The following is a 19,767-nucleotide window of genomic DNA, read 5'->3' on the forward strand; positions in this document are numbered from 1 at the left end:
AAATATTGCTTGTTGTTATAATTTTTGTACTTCAATGTCTGAGCTGTATTAAAAGTTAACTCCTGGTATATAAATATTTCACGTATTCATCTATTCCCCTTTTGATTCTTTAACTGACAAATTAAAAAACACTGTTGCTCACAGGGGGTTGTGGTGTGGGTAGGTGGATGTGTATGTTTATCTATGATTGTGTGATTCTTATGAAGAGACAATAAATTCTTTATTTTCAGTTATAAATAATTATCTTAACCCAAAAAAATTCATTGTGAATGACTATAACTTTGGCACAAGCTATTAAATGAATACTCCAAAAGTTCTTCAGATTTTCAGTGTTTCATGATACCAGTCTCACTGCTTGGAAATTACTTCTGATAAATATATACTGCTTATACTATAATAATTTTATCTACATAAGACTCTTACTGTTGTTTAAAACACTAATGAAAACTTTAATATGTATTGTATGCCACATTCTATATAAGGGGTGCTTAGTAATAGTATTAAGGCAATGACATAGTTTAGTGATTTATTTCTTAAAATTTGTCTCGCATCTACTTAAAAAAGCAATTGAAGCAACTCACATTAAATTGCAGTGCTAGATGATCACATTAAATAGCAAAACGGAACAGATATTACCTCTCCAAAGAATGATTTAGTAATCAAGAATTACCAACAAATGAAATGCAGTTTAACTTTGTGAAAAGAAAAAAAAAAAAAAGGTTTAATCTGCTTCTTTAGGATTATATGCATTATTTTGGTTGTATGTATATTTCTCACTTTTATTTAAAGTTGCCATTCATTTATACAAATGTTACAACAGTAACCATAACAAAAATTTATGTAAAATTTTGAAATGTGAGGAAAAATGGCATTCAACTCGTAAAAACTTTGACATTAAGTCTAGGCAGCAATACAGATGAAAGAACAGAAATTGTAAGAGGGAAAAAATGGAGCGGAGTCTGCCCTAAACAGTATGAAAAGAGCTCATGAAATCAGTGCCCCACTCTATTTAAACCAACCCCCTGAAAATAATCCCATCCTTTTCCACATCTAGATGGACACTTACTAATATTTTTTAGTAATGTTGATAATGCTCATTGAATTTGATCTTTATCTTCAAATGTCAAAGAGAAAATAACCATAAGAAGCATGAAGAACAAACCACTGTGTTCTGATATTTTGCACTCAAACCATTCTTGTTTCTGGATCTAAGAAAGAAGAGCAAACTAATTAACCAAAATATTACAAAATATCTCACATGTAACCACTGGAATGAACACATGTAGGACACAGTAATTCTTGGTAAGGCATGCTGTGCTTTCCTTAGGGCTGCAATTGTTAAATTCTGATGAGACTAGGACTCATCTTAACCTTCCTGTATTATGCACAAGGAGAAAAATGAAAAATAATCTGCTTCTTTTCATTCCTCTATTATTCTGAAGTACTTCTGGTTTCTCATCTTGAACCTATCATTTTAAATTTTATCAATTTCATAGAGATATAATATGGAAAAGATAGTACAGTCCATAACATACTCAACAGATTCAGGGTAACTACACAGAGCCCATAACTCAAGTCATCCAATACTTGTCACAATTGTCTCTCAGTATAATTATTTTTTAATTATTATTTTTAAAGTAACATATCTTAGTGCCTGCTATGTTTTCCAAACATTGTAAGAAACTTTCAAAATAAATGAGTATGTAATACACATTTTATGTTCAGAGACCCACACTCTAGATGGGAAAAGAAAGATGTACACACATACACACACACAGATATTTGGTGATTTTTAAAATTGCACTGTGTTTAAACAATATGGTAGCCTTGGAAAATAAGCTGAGGCCTGGGTGAGAAAATTCAGAAAGGCTATACTACAGAGATATCGTTATGTTAGGTTCTTTATTTTCTGTGCTTTAAAGAATTTAGAAAAATTCATCATATTAATTAGTATATATAAATCGATAACTGATGTAGAACATTCTCGAATCCAAATAGATTGGGGCACAGATTTGTTTATTAGTGTTAAAACTGAGCAATTTTTTTCCAGTTCTCCTTTACCTTGAGGTTTGGTCGATATTACAAAAATATCCATACTGACTCTTCTCTCTATCAATTCAGATATATAAGCAATACTCCAGAATTTTAAGGTGGTTGTTTAATATCACAGCTCCAATAATCAATAACACACACACACACACACATACACACTCCATTATTAGCCTTGGAATTTGAAAGTATTCAATGGTTTGGAAACTGATTCCATGTAGCTTATCATTAAAAATAATAATAATAAAGGTTATATTTGGTAGTAAAGAATCACTTTCTAGTAATAATTTTATTTATATAGAGCACTTTTAACTACATTCTTAGTTTTAAAAAAATATGGCTTGTGTATTAATTTGGAGGCTGTAGGACTTAATTACCCTTTTCAGTTTTCTCTAGAAAATGTCTTTATGTGAGTTGAAAAATTTCTTAAGCGAAACAACTGCTGAAACATTTTCCTCTTTAAATAAAGTCAGCCTTGTAGCTTTCTCTTATATAAAACATTGCTCAAACATTTTGAAAATTTTACCCTACTTCTCAAATTAAATATAATTCCAAGACACCATTTTTAAAAGATTTACTCAGAACAATAATTTGCAACATAAACTCAGCTTTGACAAAAAATGGAACTTGGTCTAAAATGAAATCATACTATATGATTTGAAATAAGAAATTTTGAGCAAACTGTTATTTTTTAGAATTATGTAATTTTCTTTCTTTTTCTCCACTGGAAATTTTATATGACTGTCCAGGAAGTTAATTTCATTCCCCTTACACATTCTTACAGGGCCTAAAACACAGTAGGTATTCAGTAAGTATTTCTTGATTGAATGAAAAAAATACATTTGTGATGTAGTTACTTTTTACTTTTAAATTAATAGACTTTAGTTTTTGATAATTTTTAGATTTATAGAAAAACTGAACAGAATGTATAGAAAGTTTCCATATACTTCCACATCTTGCCTCCCCCTTATTTCTCCTATTATCAATCTAATGTGGTATATTTGTTAAAATTAATGAGCCAGTATTGAAATATGGTTAACTAAAGCCTATAGTTTACCTTAGGGTTCACTTTTTGTATTGTACATTCTATGGACTTTGAAAAATGTATAATGACATGTACCTACAAATATGATATTATACAGAATAGTCTTACTGCTCTAAAAATCCCCTGTACTCCAACCTATTCATCTTTTTCTCCCTCCTCCCACCCCCGGCAACCACTGATTTTTTTTTTAACATCTTTATTGATTTTTTTATTATATCTGTAGTTTTGCATTTTCCAGAATGTCATATAGTTGGAATCGTATAGTATGTAGACTTTTTCAGGTTGACTTCTTTCTCTTAGCAATGCACATTTAAGTTTCCTCCATTTTTGTGTGTATGGGGCTTGATAGCTCCTTCTTTTTACTGTTAAATAACATTCCACTGAATGGATGCATCACAGTTTATCTATTCATCTATTGAAGGACATCTTGTTCACTTCTAATTTCAAGCAATTACAAATAAAGCTGTTATAAACATTCATGTACAGGTGTGTGAGGATGTAAGTTTTCAGCTTATTTGGGTGAATACCAAGGAGCACAACTGCTAGATCACATGGTAAGTGTATGTTTAGTTTTGTAAGAAACTTCCAAACTGTCTTTCAAAGTGACTGCACCATTTTGCATTTCCTTCCAATTCACTTTTGTCTTTTTTACTGACAGGTATTTACATATTGGACATAACTATACACAAAATAATCTACACTGTTTATACATTTATATTCTTTATTATAGTTTTTATTATATAGATATATTTATAAAATCTTGGTCAGATCTAGGGTTCTCTATTTCTCTCTCATACAACTTTTCTATATAGAAGAAAAATGTCATTGACAATGTTTCCTAAAAAATTTTAGCAAAGCATTTAGTTTTTCACAAAGACAGCTCTGATTTCTCATAGGTTCTAATAGTACATTTTTGGTTTTAGTTTCCCTTTTTTGTTAATATTAAGGGAAACTTTAAAAAGTCGTTTCTTATTTTCAGTTATTTGCAAGTTGACAAATGAAACGTGTTTTTTAGACTAATCACATTTCATTCATACTTTGAGGAAAAAGTTCTTATTTTTTGGAACTCAGTCATTTTGTTATAACTGAAACAAAAATGTGTGGCAAAACTCTTGTCAGCGTTTTCTTTGAAGTTATAGAGACACATGGGTGTCTCTATACATACATGTACACATGTGTACACATGTACACTCTATACATACACGTATACACATTTTTAAGGAAAACATAGAGGAAGTCAGAAATTCTGACATTGTAATAATAGATATATCTTTTGAAAATTTTGAAGAAAATGCACCAAATATCCTAAAACTTCTAAATCCAGCTTTTCATAGAAGAACAGTAAATAATACTTCACTGTAGTGACTATGAAAAGATAGAGATGTGTAATGATACTGCCAGAGAGAATTTGTCTTAGAATTGTAAAATAGTCCACATATTCACAATTTTATGTTGTCATGTGGTATAAAATTTCACATACAGCTTGCATTAAGGGCTTTATCTGAACTTCCAGTTAGAGATAATGTCACCTTGAGTGATAGGCTGAGGGTGAAGAAAGGCAAATAAGAGGAAGTGTATAAGATATATAAGAAATAAATACATAAAAAGAGGATCCTTAATTATCAAAAGAAAAACCTGAATTTCAAGCAAAGAGCATATAATTTGGAATTTCTATTATAAAACATAGCATATTGTTTTAGTCATTTCAGGCTACCATAGATGGGGTAACTTAAACAAAAGAAATTTACTTCTCATAGTTCTGGAGGCTGGAATGTCCAAGATCAAGGTTCTGGCAAAGTAGGGTTCTTTCTGAGGCCTCTTCTCTTGGTTTGTAGGCAGTCTCCATCTCACTGTGAGCTCACATGACCTCTTTGTGTGCACCTGGAGAAAGAGCTTTCTGGTGTTTCTTCTTACAAGGACAGTAATCCTGTCAGATCAGGGCCCCACCCATGTGACCTAATTTAACTTTAATTATCTGCAAAAGACCTTATCTCCAAACACAGTTACTTTGTGGGTTAGGGCTTCAACACATGAATTTTGGAGAGACACAATTCAGTCCATAGCATATAGCAAGTGCCAGATTAAGGGAAAGCGTGAGGAAGGTGTAATTTGTTGTTCCAAGGTCTGCACAAATGGCTGTCTACACACTTGGAGCCTGTTTGTTAGATCCACAGCATATAGGCCACAGTGGTCCCTGTGGCAAGGAGAGTGAGCTTACGAGGAAGGGTATGCTCCCGTTCCGAGCTCCAATTCAGTATAAAAGTCATCCTCAATGATCACTCCCAACTTAGTGAGGATGGACCATAAGAAACATGCAGTCTGTCATCCCTAGTGAAGGGAAGCACAGAAGAAGTAATGTAGTAGTTTTACAGGGGGTAATCACAGTGCATCTCCCAAAAAGGAGATATAAGAATTTCAAAAATGACACTGCCCCTATTTTTAGAACCACCATATAGTTTGCAGAGCTGCCAGTAAACTATATCCAGATAAGCTAGAATTCCAGGCTGTGTATTTAGTAATGACTTAAACAAAGGGATCCAGGTGTAGTTTCTAAGTGAAGCAGAGTCCACATTTTGAAGCAGAATCTCACATCTATTCCACACAATGAAGGATCCTACCCAGAACTAGTATGATGTCAAAATATGACATTTCGGGCTTCCCTGGTGGCACAGTGGTTGAGAGTCTGCCTGCCTATGCAGGGGACACGTGTTCGTGCCCCGGTCCGGGAAGATCCCACATGCTGCAGAGCGGCTGGGCCCATGAGCCATGGCCACTGAGCCTGCGCACCCGAAGCCTGTGCTCCACAATGGAAGAGGCCGCAACGGGAGAGGCCGCAACGGTGAGAGGCCCGCATACCAAAAAATATATATATATGACATTTTGTTTTTCACAAGCAAAACATTTTAATTAATATTTTCTGTAACTTCTTACTTGAGGTTCATGAGGAAGTCAAATAAGTGAGATGTGCTGCATATAATTTTACAGCTGTGGCAGAATATTCCCTCCTTTCCCATGCTGTGATATTTCTGATCATAGTATGTAGAAATATAATTCTGATATAATTGCTTTGCATTTTTCCTTAACAGAAATTGACTTCTAAAAAACTGGGACATGGGGGCTTCCCTGGTGGCGCAGTAGTTAAGAATCCGCCTGCCAGTGCAGGGGACGAGGGTTTGATCCCTGGTCCAGGAAGATCCCACATGCAGCGGAGCAGCTAAGCCCCTTCGCCACAACTACTCAGCCTGCGCTCTAGAGCCCAGGAGCCAATAACTACTGAAGCCCGCGAGCCACAACTATTGATAATTAGATATTTAAGCAGATACTACTATGTACTAGGCCCTTTTCAAACTTCACAAACTTCATAATATTTAATATCCAGAATAAACACATCAAGCAGGTACAATTATATCCATTTTATAGATAGTAAAACTGATAACAGCGTACATTAAATCTTTACAAAAGGCTTTATTAGCTGTCAAATGATGTGTCAAGCCTGAACCTAGGTTTTTTTTTAGTCATTGGAATCTATATTCCTTTCCCTATGCAATACTGCCAGTAGCCTAAAGTAAAAAATAATAATATGGAGTTATTTTGGAATATATGCTGAAATTTTTATAAATGCCTGATTTGAGAAATAGAGCATGTAGTAAGTATTTATGACACAATTTTGAAAAAAAATTAATTACCTCATGCCAGTTAATTATATTTATGTTGCTCAATAAGCAAAAGAAGAATTTTGAAATACACAAAATTGTCTTTGCATCACTTCTAACTATGCAGACTTAGGTGAAAAATCTCTGTGGTATAAGACTCTAGTGTGGCTTTCATAGTCCTTACCTTCTTAACAACTTTGTACTCTCTCTTAAGGGTACCCTTAAGTGGCAAATATGGGACCATGTGATTATGTGTACATGATTATGTTACATGAGAGTGGAACCCATCTTGCTAGGAGACTCTTTTTCTTATGGCTTTGAAGGCACAAGCCGTCAGTTGTGAGCTGCCATATGGAGAAGGTCACACAGCAAGGAACTGAGAGTGACCACTGGTCCTCAGGCAGCCAGAAACTGACACCCTGGGTCCAGTAGCCTTCCTGGTACTTACTGAATACTGTTAAGAACCACATGAGTTTGGGCAAGGATACCTCTCCAGCTGAGCCTCAGCTGAGACCACAGTCCTGGCTGACACCTTGATTGCAGCTTTATAAGGCCATGAAGCAGACAGCTCAACTAAATCAACTAAATCCTGCCCAGGCTCCTGACCCACAGAAACTGTGAAATAATAAGTTTTCCTGGTTTAAGGTAAAAAGTTTGTGGTATTATTTTTATTTTAATAGATAACTAATATAATCTCATATATATTATTTATACCTTATCATTGGCTTTCTTATTTATCAGAAATTTTATATAAAAAAATAAGTGCCTTATTACACACATACACAATCATATACACATGTGTGCACACATCCACACAAACCCACGACATATGCCCATATAAAAATGTGTGACTCAGAGAGAGGTATATCTGACAGTTAAGTAAAATATTTGTTGTTAAGGTATGCATTATTCAAAAAATACATGGCTGAACTGATTTTGTCTTTACGTTTCTGAGCTCAGAAAATGAATTGAATTTTTATAAGTAATGAGAAACATGGGTAAAGCTCTCCTAGTAGATTGGCCAAAATCTTGAGAGCCTGAGGTTTTGCCAATACTAGCTTCCAGAAAATGCCAGCTTCAGAGGTCAGCACTGTTATCACAAACTATGAAAATATAAAGATGTTTTAAAATCCCTTCTGTGTGATGAAAGGTTAAAAGCTGAAGTACATGTTGCCATGGCAATAGTGTTTTGTTTACAGAACTTGTCTTCTCTAAAACTTGTCCTTTAAATGGTAGGAAAAACCACTTCAGTCTTAACATTGTATTGCACTCTTAGCTTTCATTAGTGAAATAATATTTGTTGATTTTGCAATAAGAAGCACAAAATGTTCCATTGCTCATTTTGTCCATTTATTTAATGACATTGGTAGGCTTGTTACTTTAAATAAACCTAAAGAAAATGAATATGTACTGGTTAATCCAGTTGAATCCATGTAAATACACTACTGTGGCTCTTAACATTGGTAAATATAACAAATTCTCACTAATATACAGGATGGAATGTTATAATGTTCTGCTTCACAGTGATTTGCTATGATGCAGGGACTAGTTCATTTGCCAATTTCTCCTACTTTGAAAAATTGTATTAATCAGGATGATACAGGCTTTGTAGTTCTAATAATTGACTCTGACATTGCAGTGGCTAACACATCACACACTTGTTTCTTGCTTTCATGAAATCAGGGTCAATATTCTCCAGGATATCAGGCTGCCATGCAATACTTCAGTGATGAGGTTGCTTTTGTTCTATGCTCTACCATCTCAATACAAAGACTCGTGGTCTAGCAGAGGAAGTGAGCGTTGAAGGGTTTTGCACTGGTCCAAAAAGATACACATGTATTCTGCTCACAGCCCTCTGACTACAACTTATTTCATGGCCCTGCCTACTGCAAGAAGTCTAGGACAAATAGGGATGTACTGATTACATTTGCAAGCATTAGTAACCCTCCTACATCTATCAACCAGGAAAAATTATTCACTTACTAGCCTTGCCTTCACACTATGGGAGTATTCTTGTTTGTCTTTCTAACCACTCATAATCCTCTCCCCTTGATCTGCTATACTCTTGAATCTGCAATGCCCACCTCATCAATCATAGACAAGAGCCAATATTTTACTATACTAGTCTAACCCCTGTAAATAGTACTTCGATTCAATATTTTGAAATAATAAAAATAATATGAATTTTTAGAATACTACATATGAATGAATAATTAAAAGAAGTGCTGCATTGCTTACTTATTTGATAGAAGAGCCAGTACTTTCTGGTCTCCTGATCCTTAGTCCCCAGCTCTATGTTTCTTCCTATTATCATTATCATTACAAGTATCATCTCTATTCGCTATTACTGAGAGATTTCATCACATGATGTGGTAATAGGCTATGCACAATGAAAATTAATTTCTCAGGGTCTCTAGGTATTCAATATCTTGATATATATATATGTATATATATAATATACAGTTGAATGTGTTCAATATTTGTTGATACTCTCATATTGTTGGTTCATCAATCAGCATCCTCACAACAGAAATATTTTATAAAATTTTTTCTTGTTCTCTTTTTTCCATATTCCTTGATATGGAATATATCATTTTGTTTCACAACCTTCTGAACTTTCATTTGTTATTTCTGTTCCTCAAGTTAGATTTCCCTTTTTTGGGTTAACAAATTTATATCATCTTTAAAAACTCAGTCAGTGTTTCAGTGCCACTTAAATAGAAAGTCTCTTCTTGTCTACCAGTCCCTTATGTATTTGTCTATGCTGCCCGGATACCATGGGCTATGAAAAGTTTTATTACACAATATATCAGATAGCATTATTCTCACTTTCATTTTGGTATCTGTTAGTCTGTCTCTATCTATATCTCCTTACCTTTTTCTTTAACTTTCTCTTGCCATTAAAGATCATAGAATGTAAAATTCCTATGTTATGACTACTTATACTCCAGAGAAGATGTAGGTTACAGAATTTACACTATTAACTGTTGTGATAATTAAAGAGTTTAGTATAGTGTTTATGCATATTTTAGTGCTCAATAAATGCTAACTTGCATTACTATTGAAAGAAAATAATATTTGGGAATAGAAGATATTATAGCTTACAATGGTGTAGACTTGGTACATCACTTCTATATATTTTCACTTATTCATGGAGCCTATCTTTCAAATACTACAACTCATTTGATTAGACAATTCTTACAACATTAAAATATTAAACATAAATACAAAATTCTAGATTTATGATTATTTGGTTTCAATTATTTGTCTAAAAGGTAAGAGAAATAGTATGAAAATAGGCATGGAATTAGAACTGAAAATTCTGTTCTGGTGAAAAAGTTGAGAACTTTCTGGAAAAGGCTGTGTGATGTAAAATAATTGGAAATAGTAACTTGAAGTAACTAGTGGGTAAATTCTTTTGAGCCTTTTTTTTAATTGGTAGGTTGTTACTAAGATCTGCAAGAGCATCAACAAAATATTTCCTCAAAATATAGAGCTTACAAGTCTTCTGAGCTCCCTGATGTTTGCCATCTATTCCAGTCTAAATGTTCTCTAATTTCACATCAATCATCTAATGATCTAGATTGCCCATTGCTTCCAGCTCTCTTTTCGTGTTTTATTTGGTTAAAGGAAAATCAGCTTTACATTGTGAAAAGGCATACTGCTAGTGAATTGTGAAATTGTGAGGGATTGTGCTGTAATTACTGAATACTGGCTCTCCACTAACGTGTTGCTTCAACGTGGGAAGAACTGCCAGAGAATTTAAGTTTCTCTCCTCAGTAGTCCATCGTTACAGCAACAATTGTGGAAATCAAGTGAGATGTGGAGCCATTTTTGATTGCCTTAAATGGCACATTTATACATGCCAGCAAGAATCTATGCTTCTATACAAACTGAAAAGAAAATGAAACAGTCTGTGGATGTGGTCTCTCGGGTTGAATGGAAGTGGATCAGCTTGTACTTAACACCTGTTCAGGCTAGAAAGGCAGGGGAAGCTTAATATGTTTTCTCAATCATACTAATTTCCTGGGTGCCAAGGCAGAAAAACTGAAATATATGACCTCTGTTCACACTATGAGGGAGCTATTTAGAACAAAGGTGATGATCCTGGAAGAAAATGTGGAAATGCTCTCTCAGGTGCCAGTATAGCTGGAATATTTTGGTGCCAGCAATCAACAGCCCTTAAACATCAACATTGCAGGCTTTTTTGTCAACTAGTGTACAGGGCAACCTCTAAAAATATTTAAGAAGGAATAGGAAACAAAACTGGCATATTTCTTAACATATCAAAAGAATTTCAACATATGGTCTCCCAACCTTTTCATTTTCCCCCCTGCAACTCAATACAAAATTATAATGCATTTAATGTAGCATTCCAATCCAAATAGTTGTTTGTGAAGCTAAATCATGAAGGTAAATTTCAGACTCCTTTTCTGAAATTTTTCCTGCAATCTTAAGTACTTTAGCTGGCCAAATAACATGCAGCTACAGTATCAAAAGGGGAAGTCATTGGAGTGCAATTTGTATGTAATCGTCTTTCCATCAAAATGTTCTAAAACAAACAAAAAAATCATTAAAAAATTAATATTAGAAGAAAGTCTTATCAAATTTTATATAATTGGGTTTTTTTTTTGTTGCTGTTTGGGTTTTTTGTTTGTTTGTTAACAATTATACTCTTTCTGTCTTTATTGGTTAAAAGTAAGACTGTAAAATGCCCAGGGTTTTAGTTTTGTGGATGTTATTCAATTTAAATTTCATGCTCCCCAAACTGCCCTTGTTTTTGTTGGTAAGACAGCAAGACAGTAGCTACAATTCAGTGGTATTAAGTGCTTTACAGTATTCCATAAATTATACTGAGAGAGGTCTCAGGGAGGAGAAAGTAATTATGCTTGGGGGGATACAACAAGTGTCACAGTCAGCCTTTGAATTGGACCTTAAAGAATGAATGAAAATTCACTACCTGGAGGGGGAAAGAATGTAGCATCCTGAAGTGAGAGCCTTTGGAAATGTCAAAGATGTATTCAAAGGCCTGGAAATTTCAATAATGTTTTTTCAGGTGGAATTAAATGTATGCTGGGTGCAGAGAGAAAGCTGACAAGACCTGTGGCTGAAAGGTTAGATCAGAGATTATTGTAAAGTGCTGTTGATGTCAGACTAAGGAGATTACATTTTATCAAAGAGGCCTGTGGTCTGCAAAGTGGGGTGTAGGCCACCTTCTTTCCTCCTCCCCATCCTGTTGCCTACTGTAGCTTCTTCCTCTGTGTGAAAAATTTCACCACCGCTGTCCACCCTTCATATTTTGTATCATGTCAACAGCATCCTTGGAGCTCTTGTCCATGAGTAACATTAGATGAAGAAATCCTGATAAGTACATTCAAAATAAAGATTACCTGTCTTGTATTTTAAGTGGGAAAGCATGAATGGAAACCATTATAGTAATAAACTAAATATTAATAGATGAGAGAGTATATAGTACGTGCAAAGGTAGCAAAAGGAGGGGTTTTGCTACTTGCAAGCAATACTCAAACTATTTTTATTTAGTAATCACCTACTAGGTCTAGTAGAGTGACTTAACTGGACACTGTGTTTTAGGAACATGGCTTACAGAATATTGATTATGATAGACTTATTATATAAATAAAATATATGATAAATTTAATGTCACATTACATATCACACAGAAGCTCTATATGACAATTATTTTTGTAAAAGCCTAACATTTTAGGTATTCAATTGATTTGATAAAACCACAAAGAAGAATGACATCATTTAAGGACATGCCTTGTACAAGCGTTCTGTTTTTGTATTTTCATATTTAAATATCATATGAATTTGTTTAATAAGGTAATACATATAGTTAAAATTTGAATTATAATATATACATAGTATCTATATCTATATATCCTCCTTCAAAGTGAGTGCATGTATTTATCTTCAAAGGGGCATAATGGGTTAAAAAAAATCTTTTAAAATAATTATAGAAAAATAAGGGATCTATAAATGATATTAAAGCTTCTCTTTCTGTATTATTGAATATTATGGGTGGTTCTCATATTTGCTGATGATAATCTGGGAATAATCCTGGTTTTGTAAACCTGGGAAATACCAACTACAAGGTTTAAGATTCAATTAAGCAGGATTTTAGTCCAAAATTATACATTACAATGCTATTATGTAACTCTTTGAAAATGTTTCTTTATACAACAAATACATTATATTTACAGATGTGCTCCTAGAAGGAATATTTATCTATAGGTACCTAATATTAACAGGGATAATGAATTTGAGATGGAGACACAAGAAAAAAAGAGAGAGACAGGGAACCAGGGAGAGACAGAGAGAGACAGAGAGAAAGAGAGATTACCATAGTAATAATCTTTAGAATGAAAATGGAATTTTATACCTTCCTTACCAACGTAGACCACTGCCTCTATACTGCCTTATAATTACAAATGAAGAACTACAGGCCATCTTCTAATTCCAAGAAAATCCAGTGATTGAAAGCTAAATTTTAGAACACTAGTACTGAGATTTCACTACATGATACTTATAATAAATTATGGCATAAAAATAATATGTTGAACAGGATTTAGACTGGTATAACCACGTAACCATTAAAATTTAAATGTAAAATTGATTTCTTTATTCACATTAGAACAAAAGATATCCCCAAACACTTCCTTTTTTCTATTTAAGTAGTGAAATTGAAAACAAGGGAGTTTTCTTAGCCAACTTTCCTCAACTTATCAATATATTTCTTAAAGGATATTCCTTTTCAGCTCTTATACCATAGAGATTTGCACTGCTTTGACAAAAATCCTGGCTAATTTTAAGCCCATGGTAGGAAATAGGTTGAAGTCAGTGAAACAGCATTATCATATATTGTCTTGTTCAGTGAAGTAACACAAAGAAAAATGTCTGCTGAAAGCCAACCAAATCACTGTCAACCTCAGGATTGTCAGGCAATTCCCAATCTTCCAGGCTGTTATTCAACTTCTCCTTTGTATTCGGGGATTTGCAGGCTAAGTAAATGCTTTTCAGAATAAGTCAAATTTAAGAGCATTGTCCAGCTCAGTGTTTCCATTGCGTGGGATAATCATGGTTCAGTAGATAACAGCAAAATTGGAAGTGAAGAAATGCTCTAAATGGTTAGGCCTGTCCAAATTTCAGCTCCTGACACTGTCAAGAAACTTTTCCAAGGAGCATTAATTACCTCACCTACAAACTAGGGGCAGTGAGATTTACTCTTCCTTCCCGGCAAAGCTGTTTTAGGAATCAAATTAAATACGTTTTTTGAAAGCACATTTGAAATAATAATTTATGATGGCATTGTTCTAATTCTCACAAAATTTTTGAGACTATCAAGTTAAAATTATCATTAATTATAACCTTCAACTTTGATCATCAAAATTCATAAGAAAATTGTATTCATCATCACTTCATTCAATCACTCCTTGAGTCATTCAAGCATTTATTAAGCAACTATGATGTGCAAGTGAATATCCTTGTAATTAATATACTTTGAATCTAAAACAAGAATAAGTCATGTGAAACCATGTTGCAAGACAGTTAATCGCTTTAAAGGAAATACATAGTAAGTTTTACTTGGTTTAGAAGACAATATTCTTTTGTTAGACCAAGACAGTTTTTAGCAATAAGAATAAATTTGAAACACTAATCATTTTATTCCTCAAACACTTTAGAAATCTAAAATTGGTTTACAATTACCTTTAGAATTACACCCCAAATACTTTGTTCTTTAAGGCTTTGTATGATCTGGCCCCAGCCTGACTCATCAAACTTACATCATATTACTCTTCCCCCATCATATGTCCCTCAGAATATTGTCATTATATTTAGAAATTTTAGTACTATGATTTCGCTAGGGAACATACAACACACAGTAACCTCTGATAAAGGCTTGAGTAGGTTCTTCTAGATATAAACTGCCCATTTTAGGAATCAGACAAAGATTTGGTGAGGTTCATATTCTTTTTTGATAGTAGAGGATCCTAACTGCTGTTTTTATATAAATGGACAACTAACTAACCAAACTTTATGAGAAAGTGGAAAATGTTGGATACATTTTTCGGAAGTGAAGATTGAAAGTAGTATAGCAACAAACTTGTTATGAAGCCATACAACTTGTTATGGATTTCTCTAAGCTATTTAATGCAAGCAGTCAGCCAAAGATATCAAACAGTGTCTATTTTATTACTTTGCATCCTTGGTGTAATTCTAAAACAAAAGGACTTCACGAAGCGCCTAAAAGTCAGGTTTTGGGTTTTTTTTTTGGCCATTCTAGCTTCTACTTTTGTACCCCTCAGCCCCTTTTTTTCAGTTAAAGTTGCACCCCTTTTAATTCCTTCACATATTCACCTTCCTCCATGTTAGAGCTATTATATCCTTGGATGCCATGGAGCTAATTGGGGTCAGTCCTTGACATGTTCCTCCCTTCCTGGATTTATGTGCCTATTTCATTTCTCCAGCTTTCGACATTTTGGTTCTTGGCCAATACCACCTACTCTCAAACTAAGTTAATTACCATCTGAGACTGCTTGACTACTGTCCCATTGTACCACTTGGCCGTTGGGAAGATCTGTCATTAACATATCCAACCATATGGGAACACTTCTCTTAAATGTTCTTGAAGCTATTTACATTTTCAGCTTTCCTCTAATTATGGAGACATGACACAAACACAGAGAGAAGTCCTCATTTTCTTTTTTTAATTTATATTCATTTGGTATTTTTATTCATATATTTATTCAGTATTCCCAACTGACATTCTTAAACCTTGATGTTATCTTTAACATTTGTGGGGTTTTTTCCTCCTCACTGAGCCATCATAATTTCTCTTTTATTCCCCCCTCTATGCCCAGTCAGGTCTTTATGAACTGGCTACTGGATCTGAGCTCTAGGCTCCTGCAGGGCTAGCATTTGAGGATCTGCCTTTATAATCAATCAAAACTATCCAAAAAGCAGACTCACTTTCAGAAATACAACCTTGATCACATCTCTCACCTTTTAAAACCCTTCAGCTTGGGACCCCTGCTTATGATTCAAGGCTTTGTTAGACACTGACAGTTCTCTGAAGTCTAGCCTGAATGATCAATTCTATTTCTCATATGTTCCAGGTGATATCTGACTTCCTTTAAAATATATTGCCCACTGTTTTCCAGGAATATCTTCACATTGCTATTTCTATGTACCTGTTTACGTTTTCCCTGGCATTCATTTTTCACTTCACCCTGTTAAGAACTTTTACTCCTTTTTCAAGGGTCATTTAATATCAATTTTTCAATGAGAAGTTCTCTTTAATCACTCCATGGAGTGCTCAGTCATGTGAAAGAGGAAGTTTCATAAGCAATAAATAAGGTCACAGTTAAATAAATGCTGTATTTGGAGAGATGGTTCAAAGAAACTTGAATACCACACACCAAGTTATCCTGCTCTTCGGGCCTTCCTCATCTAGATCATAGTTCCTTAAGGTCACAGATCATATCCTCCTCCTCCTCCTCTGCATTTTTATCATTCCCTGTAAATCTTCCAAATAAAATATGCTCAATATTGTATTATTATTTGATTGCCTAAATCTGAAGGCATTTTCTATAAAGGCAAGGCTCTGGGTAGAATTTTTTAATTTGGTCCTGTCCAGTGATTCAAGAAAGCCATCCAAGACTACTTTAAAAAACTCACGTTTTGGGTTTCCCTGGTGGCGCAGTGGTTGAGAGTCCGCCTGTCGATGCAGAGGACATGGGTTCGTGCCCCGGTCCGGGAGGATCCCACATGCCGCGGAGCGGCTGGGCCCGTGAGCCATGGCCGCTGAGCCTGCACGTCGGAGCCTGTGCTCCGCAACAGGAGAGGCCACAGCGGTGAGAGGCCCGCGTACTGCAAAAAAACAAAAACAAAAACAACCTCACATTTTACGCTCTTATGTTATCATTTGTTAATTATACAAATAATCATTGAAAGATTAGAGTATCAGTTACTCTTCTAAATGCTGAGGAAACGGCAGAGGGAGAAAAAAAAAACGCCGTGCTTTCAATAGATTATGTGCTGTTCTTAGCATTTAGCTAATATAAAAATTATATTTCTTGATTGATAGTTATAAAATATTATATAATTTTATTATATTACATTATTAAAATGTTCCTACATCTTTTATTGTCTATATCTACATACTACTCCTCTTTCTCCTCTCCACTGGAGAGGCACTGCTAATCACAGTTTGTCACATAGTAGACATTCAATAAATACAATATTTGTGAACACTATGCATGAAATGCTTAAATACAAATATCATAATCTATGCAATTTTTGTAAGTTAGTCTGATGTCCAGTTTACTGCTATCTTTTATATGAATAAACTATTTTACTTGAAGGAAATGTTTCCTTTTTCTCTCTTATTAGATTCATTTAAAGGAAAAAAATCTTGTTCTAGATTTTCAAGTTCTCAGGGTTCATGTTGATCAAGCATTTCCTGAGCACAAGAAGTGTTACCATTTAATAATAAAGGAATATTTCCAAAGGTCACTTGTGTTTTCTAAAATCAGGTTGACTGGTATTAAAAATTTAACACAAATGCAGAAATGGTAAAAAAAAAAAAAAAAGTCATTGCATGCTTCTATTAATCAATAGACTACTGAATTGTCTCTCTGATATTAATTGCCTTTGAAAAATACAACAGCCAATGTGTCAGTAATTCTCAACATGTCAGGATAAAGAATTCTCAACATTAAAGCCAACTTGCTTGGAGGAGGGGAGAAAATCCTTAGGTTATTTTGACCTTGAGGTCATTTCTTACTGCTTTCTTTCTCTCACACTGCTTACCCAATCCATTAGCAAATCCTTTCAACATTATCATTAAAGTAGATGCAGAATCCAAACACTCTGACAATCTTCACTTCTCCTAGACAAGTTAAAGCCACTGTAATCCCTAACCTGGCCTCAAAAAGTCTTCTAACATGTCTCCTGCTTCCACCATTGCCAACTTTCTCCTTTGCAGAAATTATGATCCTTTAAAAAACTGAGTCAGTGATGTCACCCTATGGCTCCAAACCCTGTATGGCTTCTCAACGCATTCAGAATAAAATGTATGCTGCCCGGGTACCCTACCATAGCTCTGATGTCATCTGTGGTCACTCCTCCCCTTGTCTCAAGTACACTGGTCTCCTCAAGTTGGATCCAAGGCTTCAAGCATGCTGGGAGCACCCTCAGAGCTTTGTGAGAATCCTTTTCATGGTCTAACACACTTTTCTCCCAGAAAGACACATGGTTGGCTCCTTCCTCTGTCTATATTCATTTATTTTAACATCATTATTGGAGTATAATTGCTCTAAAATGGTGTGTTAGTTTCTGTTATATAAAAAAGTGAATCAGCTATACATATTCATATAGCCCCATATCTCCTCCCTCTTGCATCTCCCTCCCACCCTCCCATCCCACACCTCTAGGTGGACGGATAGAACCTAGCTGACATCCCTGTGCTATGCGGTTCCTTCCCACTAGCTATCTATTTTACATTTGGTAGTCTATGTATGTCCATGCCACTCTCTCACTTCCTCCCAACTTACCCTTCCCCCTCCCCGTGTTCTCAAGTACATTCTCTATGTCTGCGTTTTTATTCCTCTCCTGAACCTAGGTTCTTCAGAACCAACTTTTTTTTTTTTTTTTAGATTCCATATATATGTGTTAGCATACGGTACTTGTTTTTCTCTTTCTGACTTACTTCACTCTGCATGACAGTCTCTAAGTCCATCACCTCATTACAAATAACTCAATTTCATTTCTCTTTATGGCTGAGTAATATTCCATTGTATATATGTGCCACATCTTTATCCATTTATCTGTCAATGGACACTTAGGTTGATTCCATGTCCTGACTATTGTAAACAGAGCTGCAATGAACATTGTAGTACATGACTTTCGGAATTATGGTTTTCTCAGTGTATATGCCCAGTACTGGGATTACTGGGTCATATGGTAGTTGTATTTTTAGATTTTTAAGGAATCTCCATACTGTTCTCCATAGTGGTTGTATCAGTTTAAATTCCCACAAACAGTGCAAGAGGGTTCCCTTCTCTTCACACCCTCTCCAGCATTTATTGTTTGTAGATTTTTTGATGATGGCCATTCTGACTGGTGTGAGGAGATACCTCATTATAGTTTTCATTTGCATTTCTTGAATGATTAGTGATGTTGAGCATCCTTTCATATGTTTGTTGGCAATCTCTACAACTTCTTTGGAAAAATGTCTGTTTAGGTCTTCTGCACATTTTTGGATTGAGTTGTTTGTTTTTTTGATATTGAGCTGCTTGTATATTTTGGAAATTAATCCTTTGTCAGTTACTTCATTTGCAAATATTTTCTGTCATTCTGAGGGTTGTCTTTCGCCTTGTTTATGGTTAACTTTACTGGGCAAAAGCTTTAAGTTTCATTCAGTCCCATTTGTTCATTTTTGTTTGTATTTCCATTTCTCTAGGAGGTGGGTTAAAAAGGGTCTTGCTGTGATTTATGTCATAGAGTGTTCTGCCTATGTTTTCCTCTAAGAGTTTTATAGTGTCTGGCCTTACATTTAGGTCTTTAATCAATTTTGAGTTTATTTTTGTGTACAGTGTTAGGGAGTGCTCTAATATCATTCCTTTACATGTAGCTGTACAGTTTTCCCAGAACAACTTATTGAAGAGGCTGTCTTCTCTCCATTGCACATTCTTGCCTCCTTTATCAAAGATAAGGTGACCATGTGTGTGTGGGCATTCTATCCTGTTCCATTGATCTATATTTCTGTTGTTGTGCCAGTATCATACTGTCTTGATTACTGTAGCTTTGTGGTATAGTCTGAAGTCAAGGAGCCTGATTTCTCCAGCTCCATTTTTCTTTCTCAAAATTGCTTTGGCTATTCAGGGTCTTTTGTGTTTCCATACAGATTGTGAAATTTTTTGTTCTACTTCTGAGAAAAATGCTGTTGGTAATTTGATAGGGATTGCATTGAATCTGTAGATTGCTTTGGGTAGTATA

This window comes from Pseudorca crassidens, chromosome 4, assembly GCF_039906515.1.
Source record: "Pseudorca crassidens isolate mPseCra1 chromosome 4, mPseCra1.hap1, whole genome shotgun sequence".
NCBI classification, from domain to species: Eukaryota; Metazoa; Chordata; class Mammalia; order Artiodactyla; family Delphinidae; genus Pseudorca; species Pseudorca crassidens.